Below are 12,091 nucleotides of genomic sequence, written 5' to 3' on the forward strand. Positions count from 1 at the left end.
ACAAGGCATCAAGACAGCAGAGTCAATAGGCGGTATTCGTAGCAAAGGAACCCCCAAGGCACCACCCACTACAGATTTCTTACGTTACATTGACGTCTGTTCATGCGCTTGAGAAGTTTGCCTGCACAGATCACAACAGCAGAACTGGCCTGAGGAGTGTGTTCTGTGCAGTCCAGCCTGTGTGGGAATAGGGACCTAAGACAAGGGGAAAGAGAGACCTCAGGGGCAGGGCACGGATGGGATGGAAAAACCTTATGGTAACTGTGCCCCAGTAATTACTTGAACATCTTAAATGAGGCATTTTGAACGTCTTCACCAAGGTCACTAGCTGTGTACGGAGCAAGGGCTTATTTTTAAAGTTTGACGTAGCCCAAGGAATGCTTTGTTCCTAATTTACAGCACTTGTCCTGAGAGGTTCCAAGTCTTCGGCATCTGCTGCCATCCACCGCGTGCTTTGCAGCAGGCCAAAGTCCACTCGTGGTGAAGCCCCCGAGTCAGTCAGCTCCACGGGGAGCCAGCAAGGCCTGGGAGAGAGGTTGTTTGGGGAATTATTTAGAAAGAAAACTAGCTTTTAAAAAAAGACATCTTGGGTATGAGAGTTTGGATTCTATTTCAGGAAGTCTTCACTTCTCTGACCTTTCTATTGTGGGTAGAGTATGCTTCCCGGTCCTTTTGAGTTGGGGTTTGGCCATGTGACTTGTTTTGGCCAATAAAATATTAGCAGACAGGAAGGTAGGCAGAGGCCTTAACTGAACTTTGGGCGTTGGTCTTGTTCTTGCACTCTGCTGATCTGCTGTGAGTTCTGGGTAGCAGCCACTCTTAGGAGGAGCAAACCTGAATTCAATCCATAGTCTAGAGATCCAGCTGAGCCCAGCCTAGATCAGCCAACCCCCAGATCTGTGATTATGATATTAATCTGTGATTCTTATTATAAGCTGCTTGGATATTTGTTACACAGCACGATTATAACAATAGTTGACTAGTACATGGAGTTAATGATTTGAATGTTTTTTCTGCACCTGGGTAAACATTTATGTAAATCAACATGATAGAGTTAAGACTCCTTTAGCACAAAATATAGGAAGGGAGCTTCAATCAGCTTCTATCTGGAATTCTGAGACAAGAGAAAGGAGTGTTCTACTCTCTAATAAAGATGACAGCTGCCCCAAAGTGAGCCTGCGGAGAGACAGAATTAACAGATATCTAAGGGTGGCAATATTTAAGTTAATTTTGACCCATAAGCCTAAAGAGTTCATTGAAATCTTCTAGCCCATGAAGACTAACTGAAAAATTGTCTACAAAGCTTTAAATTTAAATCGAAGATTTTAACTTATTTAAGTTTAAGTTAAGAAAATTTAACTTATCCCTTTCTTCTCCTACTGATCTTCCTAGTTCTTATGTTCCATAGATGAGAGAAACCATATGATAATTGTCTTTCTCTGCTTGACTTATTTCACTTAGCATTATCTCCCCCAGTGTGGGGGGGGAATCAGAAGGGGGAATGAAGCATGAGAGACTATGGACTCTGAGAAACAAACTGAGGGCTTCAGAGGGGAGGGGGGTGGGAAATGGGATAGACCGGTGATGGGTGGTAGGGAGGGCACATATTGCATGGTGCACTGGGTGTTATATGCAACGAATGAATCATTGAACTTTACATAAAAAGCCAGGGATGTACTGTATGGTGACTAACATAATATAATAAAAAAATATTTTAAAAAAAGAAAATTTAACTTAGATTTTGAGATTTCTAGCTTCTCTTGAAAAAAATCAGAATGTCAGGAAACGTTGAGCTCACATTTCTTTCTGATAATAAATATGGGAGCTGAGCTGTTCCTTCTAGACTGGGTGTATGCCTTTCAGTTTGCTGAGGTGTCTGGCATGTTCTTTACTCACTTTCAGATGTCTGTGTGTTTTTGTCACTTGCCTAATCCTTAAGCACTGAGGTTTGTGACATCTGTGAGTTCAAAAAATCTTTTCCTATTTTAAGGAAATCCACAGAGGTAAAGAAAGGACCAAGTGCCCGGAGTAGATGCACAATAGGGTGATCGTACATCACTTTTGCCCAAGACAGTCCGGGTTTGATGCCTATTGTCCCAGGCAGACTTATCATTTTTCATGAAAAAATGACAGGGTCCTGCCTGGCAGTTGATTCTGGCTTTCAGTACCCCAAGAGCACCCCACGTGGCCTCACCGTAAGGTCTGGGTTTGCTCACAACGCGGTGGCCTCTGGTAGTCAGACATCTTATGCTGTGGCTTAGGGTATCCCAGGTTACAAGGCAGAAGTTGTATTACCTCGCCTGACCTGGCCTTTGAATTCCCATAGCGTTACTACCATCTCATTCTATTGTCACAATGCTGCCCAAATTCAGGGCAGGGGACATAGATACCACCTAGGGCTGAATGACTAAGTAGGGGCAAAGCAAAAACTAGAGCCAAGTCTACATGCCAAATCTACTTACTTCACCCAATATTTATTCTTCTGCTCCAAGAAGCCCTGTCTCCATTCTCCATACCATTTGTAACCTCTCTATCTGTATTATATCATTATATGTATTATATTATTAATGTGCAAATGTTTATGTATATTAAGAGAGCTAAGCTATAAATGGTCTTCAGATGAACTTGAAAAATCTAGAAATTACATGCAAAATCTGTTTTTTATACATGTATCAATCAGAATTCTCTGTTGAAAACATGGTTTAAGAATTTATCAAAGGCATTAGATAGTTCACAGCATCCCTGAAAGGGTTTAAGACTCAGGTCTGGAACAGCTCCAAAGTTAGACTGTGGATTGTTCCAGGAAAGAACTGTTGCCTCTGCACCTCACCCAGCTATAATAGAGAGTCGTGTCCAGATCATCCAACCGCTACTGCTTCTGAAATCCCAGTGTCTTCACCTCTGATCTTGCCAGAAGGGATCTGTGCAGTGCCTGCTTCCAAATATCTTGTGCATTTGTACCTGAATGGTCCATCCTAAGCCACATGTCTGTGTCAAGTTGCAATTATAGGAAGTGATTTCTAGTGTCTACTCTGGGGATATGCAGATTAATAATGTGGAAAAATTCTCAAGCATAAGGATAACATTTTAAGGTGCTAAGAAGGCAAAAAGCATGAGAAAGTCTACTGTGTGAATGTGGCACATATGTGTGCTTTTCTGAGCCATGAGTTCCTAATTTTCATCAGATTTTCAAAGAGGTCCCTAATCCCCACATATCAAGAATCACTGACACACCAATTCTTATATAAACACAAATCTGTGTGTTCGGGTCCATTTGTGTATATATTAGTCCGATATACTTTTCAGAATTGAGGACTGAGAGGTCCAAAGATGTGTATCTCTCTACTCCAGTAATGCAATCAGTTAGTAGAAGCTAGATGGATATTGAAATGGTATTTTTGGCTTTTTTCTTAAATCTGTTTTGTGTTCCTCTTTTGGGATGATGGAAAAGTACAAAGTTCACTAAAACATGGATTAACAAGGACACTTATTTTAATAGATTTTCTTTGTTTGACTTCTACTTCGAGAATAGAATGGCAAACACAAAAGAAAACAAGAACCACAGAAAGCTCCCAATAAAAATTGTTTTAAAAATATACTTTGAGGGATGGCTAGAGGAAGAACACATTCAGCTTAACTTTCTATAATTTCCAATACGTGATGTATGAGCAAATTCCCTGGAGACTTGATAAATGCTCAGCTATTTGAAAGAACAAACTTTTGTCAGAAATGTAGAGTAAATCATTTTTGGGGATTCCACACAACATATAAGAGTAGAAATTAAAGGAATCTCAAATCTGACGCAGAGAGAGCATGAAGTGTGTTGGGCAAGATTAGCAAGCTCATGGCAGAGACTTAACTGGAACTGAGGACTTATTTCCAACTTGGTCTCCTCTCCTCTAAAACACCCTCAGGAAAGTCTTGCAACAAAGATTTTGTACAAGTTAGTAACTGCTGTGTAATAAGCCACCCGAAAATTGAGTGGCTGAAAAAAAACCCAATTCATCAACACTTACAAGTTTGCTAAGGTTGGTTTGGGGACACCCCTGCTACCTGAGCTGGGCTCACTCATGCTCTGTTGGTCAGCTGCTGTTTGGCTGTGGCTTAGCTAAACTTGATTGGAGTCTATCCTATATCTGGTGCTTCAGTTGGGGAAATGAGCTCGACTCTGCTTCCTGAGGTTTCTCGTCCTTTAGCAGGCTAGCACAGAACTTTTCTCATGGTGGTGTCAGGGTTCCAAAAGATAGAAGTTTAGTCTGGGTGGGAACTGGAATAATGGAGTCATCTCACTCTCTTGGTCAAAACCCATCGTAAGAGCAGTCCAGATTCAAGGCGAGGAAGAGACATGATCTCTCTATGGAAGAATCTATAAAGTCACATTACAAAAATATAGAGAGGCTGTGAAGAATTAGTGTCATTTTTTTCAATCAACCAAGGGTTAATTAATTCGTTCAACCTCTGTTGATTGTCATCTTTTGCACCTGGCTCAGAGCTACAATAAGCTCTGGGGATGAAGTAAGGAATAAGAATCAATCTTGTACTTATTTCTTAGTGAAAAATATCATGTAACCAAAACATCTGTTTCCTCAGGCAATTCAGTGACTCTAGGATCAGGTTTTATGTCATTGTTCTGAAAGCCGTTAGTCCTTAAATTTGATATTACACCTTCTATTAAAAAATCACATAAGAAATTCAGAAGTAATTTAGTGTGCATAAATTAAAATTGGCTTTGGTGAGAATAATTGACTTCTCAGAGGTGCAGCCAATAGGGAACTGTCAGACTAGATGAGTTTTTACACATCTCAGAGAGAAATTGGAGCCCTAAATGCTAAATTTAGCTTATAAGGATATTATACATACATCTGACAACTTGAAGGTCTTAAGATTATAGGGAGAGTTTTGACATCTCTATTGGACATTTTCCTATTTAGTTGCTATTTAGGTGAAATATATGAGTGAGACTCTACAGCATCCCCAATAACAAACGAATCACTTCACTTTTAGACTTTGATTGGGTTTCATGGGTTATTGACAGTAATATATTCATGCTATCTAGATGAAGGACCTGGTCTAGGTAGCATTTAAGGTGTTCTTTGGGAAAATAGTTTAAAAATTTCAAAATACACCAACAGAAATTGAGTAACTCTCCTGCAGAAAACAACTAAAATGGTAGATGAAATAGAAACCTAAATATTTTCTTAAAGGTAATGAAGAGATGACAAGATAGGGTGTAATTAATGGGCCAATATCTAAGGGAAAGCTGGAATCCAGTGAAGTACACACAGTACTCAAACCAATTTTATTCTGAGAATATTTACCTATTTGGGCAAATTTGAACTTCAATTTGGTGGCCTTACTGAGTGAGACAGATAAAAATGAACATCTAGGAGTTTATTCAAATTAGAGAATCTGACAGGAGACCCTTCACCCATTAGGATGGTGCCCCCAAGGGTTTGATGTTAGAATAAAGGAAAACCAGAACTAATCCTAAAGCTGTATTTGTTATAAATTCCCCCAAAAAAGTTTCTTTGCGTCTCAGTTGGAAGAAAAAATGTGCCAAGGAGGTTATATCTTCAAATAAGCCTAACAAGAATTTTCATCTTTAAGTAGACTATTACATACATTAGTGGTTCAAAACATTAAAAAGAACACTAAACGTATCTGGGTTGGATATTCTCCTATGCACTATGCTGAAACAAACACCAAATCTTTCTGTCAGAACGTGTCTCTTTCCTAGGTTTCTGAGAATTCCCATAAATAATTTTCTCAAGGAAAATAAGCATTATAGAGTAAAAATTAATTAAGTACACAAGAAAATGAAGTACCAACAAGCAGAACCAGCAGAAACAAAAACATGAAACTGACAGATAAAAACCATTTACTATACATAAAGATAAAAAAGACAAATAGAAATAATCTTCAGAGAACAGACACTGTAAAAAGTGTCTTTACAAGACACCTCAAGTTTTACAAAAGCAGCAAATTAAACATCTAGGTATAAAAAATGAAATAGCTGGAATAACAACTCAACAGACAGATTTAACAGCACATTAGACCCAGTTGAAGAGAGAATCAATGAATTGGAAGATGGCCAGAAAAATTGTAAACTAGGAAGTTATTTGAACATGATAGTTTTGTAGGAGGCCATTATAATAAGATCAATTTGCCTAATGCACAGGAAGGATCTTAGAGCAGAGGGGATTTGGGAGGATGTAGAGAGCTGAAACAGCCAACTTTAGCCACGTGGTTTTTCAAACTCCCTTTGAGTTATATGGAGCTTAGGCAAGTAGTAAGATAAACAGCATAGAGGACAGCTTTATATCCCCAGAATTACAATCTCAGCACATGATAAGATAGAATAATCCAATATATTGAACCTCATGGACCATTGGAATAGAAAAGACAGAGTGTGACATCAAACATATTCAAGTGAAAATTCAGGTACGGCTGGTTTTAGAAGCAGAGAAAAGCATATTTGGAGATTAAAGGAGACATTATCACCAAAGTTTCAAGCAATGAGATCGAAATGGGTGGTGAACACGGGAATCTCTAAGGGAACACTTTCTTCACCACAGTTGGCCAGTTGAACAACCTTTACCTTGCATATAGTAAAAGTAGTGTAGTCCTCTGGTCTTAAAGGACATTTTAGATGAGCTTAGGCCTTTTGGATATAAAGAATTATCTTCATTACTTCAGAAGCTTTTGGTAGGGTGTGCATTATTTTTATATAACTCAACTTAGTTCATTTTTTTGAGCACCCATCTGCTAAAAAATCTCAGTTAATTGTTTTCAGTTGCAGCTATATTCCAGAAGGCTTGTATAGTGCCAGGAAATGCCAGAAGGAGGACCCACCTGATCTTCAGTTCATCTTTCTATGCTGGCATCCTCTGAGTCATCTGTTGTCTTGCTTTGTTCTTGTGCTCCTGGTCCATTTGTGTCTATTGGTTCTGCTTCATCTGTTCCATCCTTGGGAGTCCTGGAATTGTTTTGTTGTTTTTATGCTACTCTAGGATATAGGAAATTCTTGAAGCTTTCAAAGTACAATTTGGTAAGATTGACTGTTTTCCCTCCAGGGTCTTGTTATTTCTTTGGTATTTTGCACAGGAGGCAAAATTCCTCCCTTAGTATTCCCCCGACACCTATACTCTTAATCTCCTTTATCTTTTTATTTCTCCCAGCACAAGGAAAAGCTACTTTGCCTCATGATTTCTCCCAAATGTTTTGTCCATAACTGGAATCCTTTCCATTCTGCTGAGGGTACAGGCTTTTGAATGACAAAGCCTAGGAGAACAGAATGACAGACTTCCAGCTTTCCAGCTTGCTACTCCCCTTTCCTGATTTATAGAACACAGAAAGGCTTAGACTTAAAAATAAAGGGAATAGCAGTTGGGGAAAGTATTGGGTAAAAAGACTACATTATTTTATATTTAAAAAATTATCCAGTTTCTTATGTTTGAAAGCAGTACTTCCCTAGATCCAGCCAAAAAGAGTCCCTACCTTGGGCTCAATGATTTAGAGAGCTTCACTCTGTCCTTGCTCTGGTTGTGCCCTGCCCTACCCCCCACCATAGAAGATATTTGCTGAGCCTAGGGCTCCTGCCAAACGGGAGGCCACAACCCCTTTTTGTCCAAGTTCGGCATTTCAGAATTCTTGACCCAAATACCCTCAAACCCAATTGTAGGACCAGCACAGGCCTCTTCCCTGGGTCCATCCCTCTGAGGGTGGACCAGGTTGAGATTATGTTCACTTAAAGGTCTGAGACTTGGAGAAGGGACAATTAGAAGTTAACCATTTAAAAACTATTATCTGCAGTAACTTTATAGGAATCGGTTTACCTTCCCTTCTGTGTATGTTACTTAACGAACAGACTGGGCCTGTCTTGATGCGTTGGGTGTTAGGATGTAGTTCTTAGCTTTCCCCAGATCACCTGAGATCATTCCTTATCCACCTAAGAAATTGTCTTTCTGCCTGAGGATGCTTTCTGGCCACAGGAACATGCTTGGTCAACGGATAAGACAGCTGGAAGTGCTAGACAGCTAATGCTCCACCAGAGACCCTCAACCAATGAGAGATGGACACTTGTGGGTAAATATCTCTGATTGTTCATGTCTAGTGGGTCAATTCTGAGCCATGCCCATGTGGAGTGATCCCAGTTTCTCAGTGATAACGTGCTTATCAAAAATAACTCCTTGGCTTTCTTCGTATCCTTGTCTTACTTTAAAAAAATAGAAGAAAGAAAGAAAGAAAATAGAATAAATCAAGTGGGAATTGAGAGATATTTTGGGGGCAGATATTTTATCTGTGACAATCATATACAGGGAGAGAAAAATGGGAAAAGTATTTTTAAGACACTTTGTACTATACTGCAAATCAAAAACCACTTTGCCATTTTTAATAGAGATATCAGCAAAATTTGCCTCCCAAATAAACTGCTTGGACTCACACACTTTCTTTCAGGGGCATATGGACCGTGTCCTAGCTTCAGCAAGTTGGGGTTGCTCCTTGCTGCAGATAAGGGGGGAATCATTAAGGGAGACTACTCTTAGAGGATACAAAGGTGTTATGTGCCCTTTGATGCTGAAGACCCTCTGTCCAGGCTCGGTGTGCATACATGCACGTGTACAACGGTAGTGCTGTCACGATAAAAGGGAAACAGTCCTTTCCTCTTAACTGTGTTGGGGTAGAGACATGCACTATGAATCATTCTGAGGGAGTAGCCTTAAAGACATATTCCATCTGGGTGTGGTTATGACCGAGAAACCCGGGCTTCTAAACCCATTGTGCCCGCGGTAGAACCAGCACTTGGCACATAGTAGGTATTTATTAAACATGTGTTGACTGGATGTATTACTGGAAAAATGTTGACGAGGGAATATTTATAGCCTCTACCAGCAAAGAATAATTCTGTTTTGCCTGCTTAGCTTGTGAGCCATTTGAGGGTGCATTAGGCAATACTAGAGCATTCAGGAAGGATAGAATGATTTACTTTGGAGAAGTTGAAGAATTTAAAGAAAATAGAATACGTCCAGAAATGAAGATGAGGGGGAGAGAAGACAAGAGTCTGTACAGATTGGGATTTGGGGGACATTGGGGAGGGGGTAGTGCCCTTATCTGTGACAATCACATACACAGAGAGAAAAAGAGGGGGAAAATGCAGTTTTCATAGACTCTGTAAAATGTTATGAATCAAATCCTATTTTGGTACATTTTATAGAGATTTCTGTACAAATTTCTCTCTCATTTTCAACTACTGTTTTGGTCTTGACCTGGTATAAATGCTTCCTGGAGATCGGGCTTTCTATTGATTTTAAATAAATGTATGTATAACCTTAGGTTCTCATGAAAGAGGTGTTTCTTTGAAATTAAAAAAGGGAAATTATGACATTTCATTGGTTGTAAGATTTACTTTTAGCCTGTCTGAAATCAGGATGTGCCTTTATGTTTGAGGAGGAGTCACAGTTTAACTGGCAAGATTTTTCCTTTGCTACTGATACAATCCTTTTTGGCACGTTAAACTTTTTGACAGTCTCAGTTCAATAACATGTTCTGAAATTCACCTCAACTTTCAAAGGCTATATGATGAATATTTCCATGGTAATATTCAAAATTTCACTTGTCTTTAATAAATTTCCTTCCATAGAAAATACACTGGATTCCAGTGATTTCAACCCACATTATGAGATTTCTTTTGCACCCTGTTTTTAGGAGGAAGAGAGAAATCTGGGAAAATAAACAAATATTTGACATTTAGTAAAAAAAAAAAAATAAGCAAATGACTTTTTGGATTCACATAAAAAATAACCAGTACCATTTTCTAAACAATCTCCAAATATTCAGTGGCCCAGGGGAAAATGATAATTGCGAGAGACTTTGTAAGACAGAGATTTGGGATAGAGAGGCACAAAGGGGACTGAAGGACAAAAATCAAGAAAGGGGACCCAGAATTTAAAATAAATATTTACCCAATTAAAAAATGGGCAAAGGATTTAAATAGACATTTCTCCAGAGAAGATATACATGTGGTCAAGATACACAACATCATTAATTAGGGAAATGAAAATCATAACCACAATGACATACTACTTCCTACTCACAAAAAAAAAAAAAAAAAAACCACCAAAAAACAACAAGTGTTGGCAAGAATGTGGAGAAATGGGAACGTTCAGACATTGTTGGGAATGTAAAATGGTGCAGCCTCTTTGGAAAACCATTTGGCAGTTCCTCGAAAAGTTAAATGTGAAGAATCCATATGAACCAGCAATTCTATCCCTGGTATGTACCCAAGAGAACTGAAAATATATTTCCAAGCAAAAACTTGTGGATGAGTATTTATAGCAGTATTATTCATAATCATCAAAAAGTAGAAACCAATCATCAAAAAGATGAACCCAAATGTTCATCAAGTGATGGATGAATAAATCAAATGTGTACACGGCGGTATATTATTCACCAATTAAAAGGAGTGAAGTACTGATATATGCTACAACATAGATGGACCTTGAAAATTTTATGTGAAGTGAAAGAAGCCAGACCCATAAGGCCACATATTGTATAAATCTAATCATATAAAATGTCCCGAATAAACAAATCTACAGAGACAGAAAATAGATTAATGGTTTCCAGGGGTAAGGGAGAGGAGGTGGGGCACCGGAAGGGAATGGGGAGTGACGTCTAACGAATGTGGGGTTTCATTTTGGGAAGACAAAAATGCTCTGAAATTAGAGAGTAGTGATTGATGAGCAACTTTTGATTGTATTAAAAATCACTGAAATGTGTACTTTAAAAGGATGAACTTTATGGTATGTGAATTATAGCTCAATTAAAGTGTTATTAAAAATATATATGCAGAATGTTCAAAGTAATGACTGGACTGGGTGTAGATTCCAGGGGGAAAGGATGGCTCCTGAGTTCTCTCTTGTGGGCAAAATAGGCTGTTGTTACCCATGGAATGCAAGGTGAGCCTCGCCTTCTCTACCTGTGTTCCAGAACCTAATATTTGGTGATCGACCTCCTTTAATCACTCACTCACTGTTTTATGTTTTGGGGTTGGTGCCCCAAAAGGTCAAGAGTGTGGGTCCTCTGTGGTATCACTTACTATTACAGACTTGCAGACCCATAAGGTCCTTAAACAAGATGGTGGTTTTGAGTTAATGACGCTTATTATGTTTGTACCAATTGTTTATTTTCTCTACCTTAGAACTAATAGCTAGATGAGCAAAAAATAACATTAATAGGTAGATGAGCAAACAAATTTATTCAGTATAAATGCAATATTTATTGAGTGATTACATCATGGTTGATAGGGATTCATTGGTGAATGGGACATAACACCTAGCGTAAGAAGTGTCAAGTGGAGGATGTATTTAAGTAAGAGGGCCATTACATTAGAGTTGGCACGTACTCTGTATGTGGAAGAAAGTACAAGGTTTTTGGTGGATTGATTGCATTAGTGGACACCATTCAGACCACCCTGTGTCCATATCCTTTTCCCTATAATATCGTAGTGTCTTTCTACTTTTTATCAGGACTGGTCTTATGACTTACTTCCACCAATAGAATGTGCTAGAAGTAATAGTAAGCCAGTTCTGAGTTGAGACTTCATTAGGCCTGAACACTCATTCTTATTCTCTAGATCCTGCCTCTGACATGTGAAAAAGCCATTGCTAGCCTGCTGGAGGGTAAGAAATCATACAGAGCAGAGCCATGTCAGCCCCATTATTCCAGCCACAGTTCCAGACATGTGAAAGAGCCCAGGTCCCATCTGCCACGAGCCAAGTCATGGCTGAATGCAGATACACACATGAGCCCAGCTGAGATCATGCCAGCCCAGGACATATCTGCAGGAACATCCACCTTCCCCTAGACTCACAAAGAATAGAAAATGACTGTTTAAGACACTAAGTTTTGGTGCTATTTGTTATGCAGCGATAGATCATTGATACAGGATGCTATGAGAGCACAGATGACGAGGCCTGACAAAAACTTGGGTGAATGAAAGAAGGCTTTTTAGAAGAAGTAACACTTATGCTATAAATCTAAAGATAAACAGGAATTAGCCAGGGAAAAGAGAGAGAGAGAGAGAGAGAGAGAG

The sequence above is a fragment of the Ursus maritimus genome, unplaced genomic scaffold (assembly GCF_017311325.1).
Source record: "Ursus maritimus isolate PB19 unplaced genomic scaffold, ASM1731132v1 scaffold_22, whole genome shotgun sequence".
In the NCBI taxonomy this organism is placed as follows: domain Eukaryota; kingdom Metazoa; phylum Chordata; class Mammalia; order Carnivora; family Ursidae; genus Ursus; species Ursus maritimus.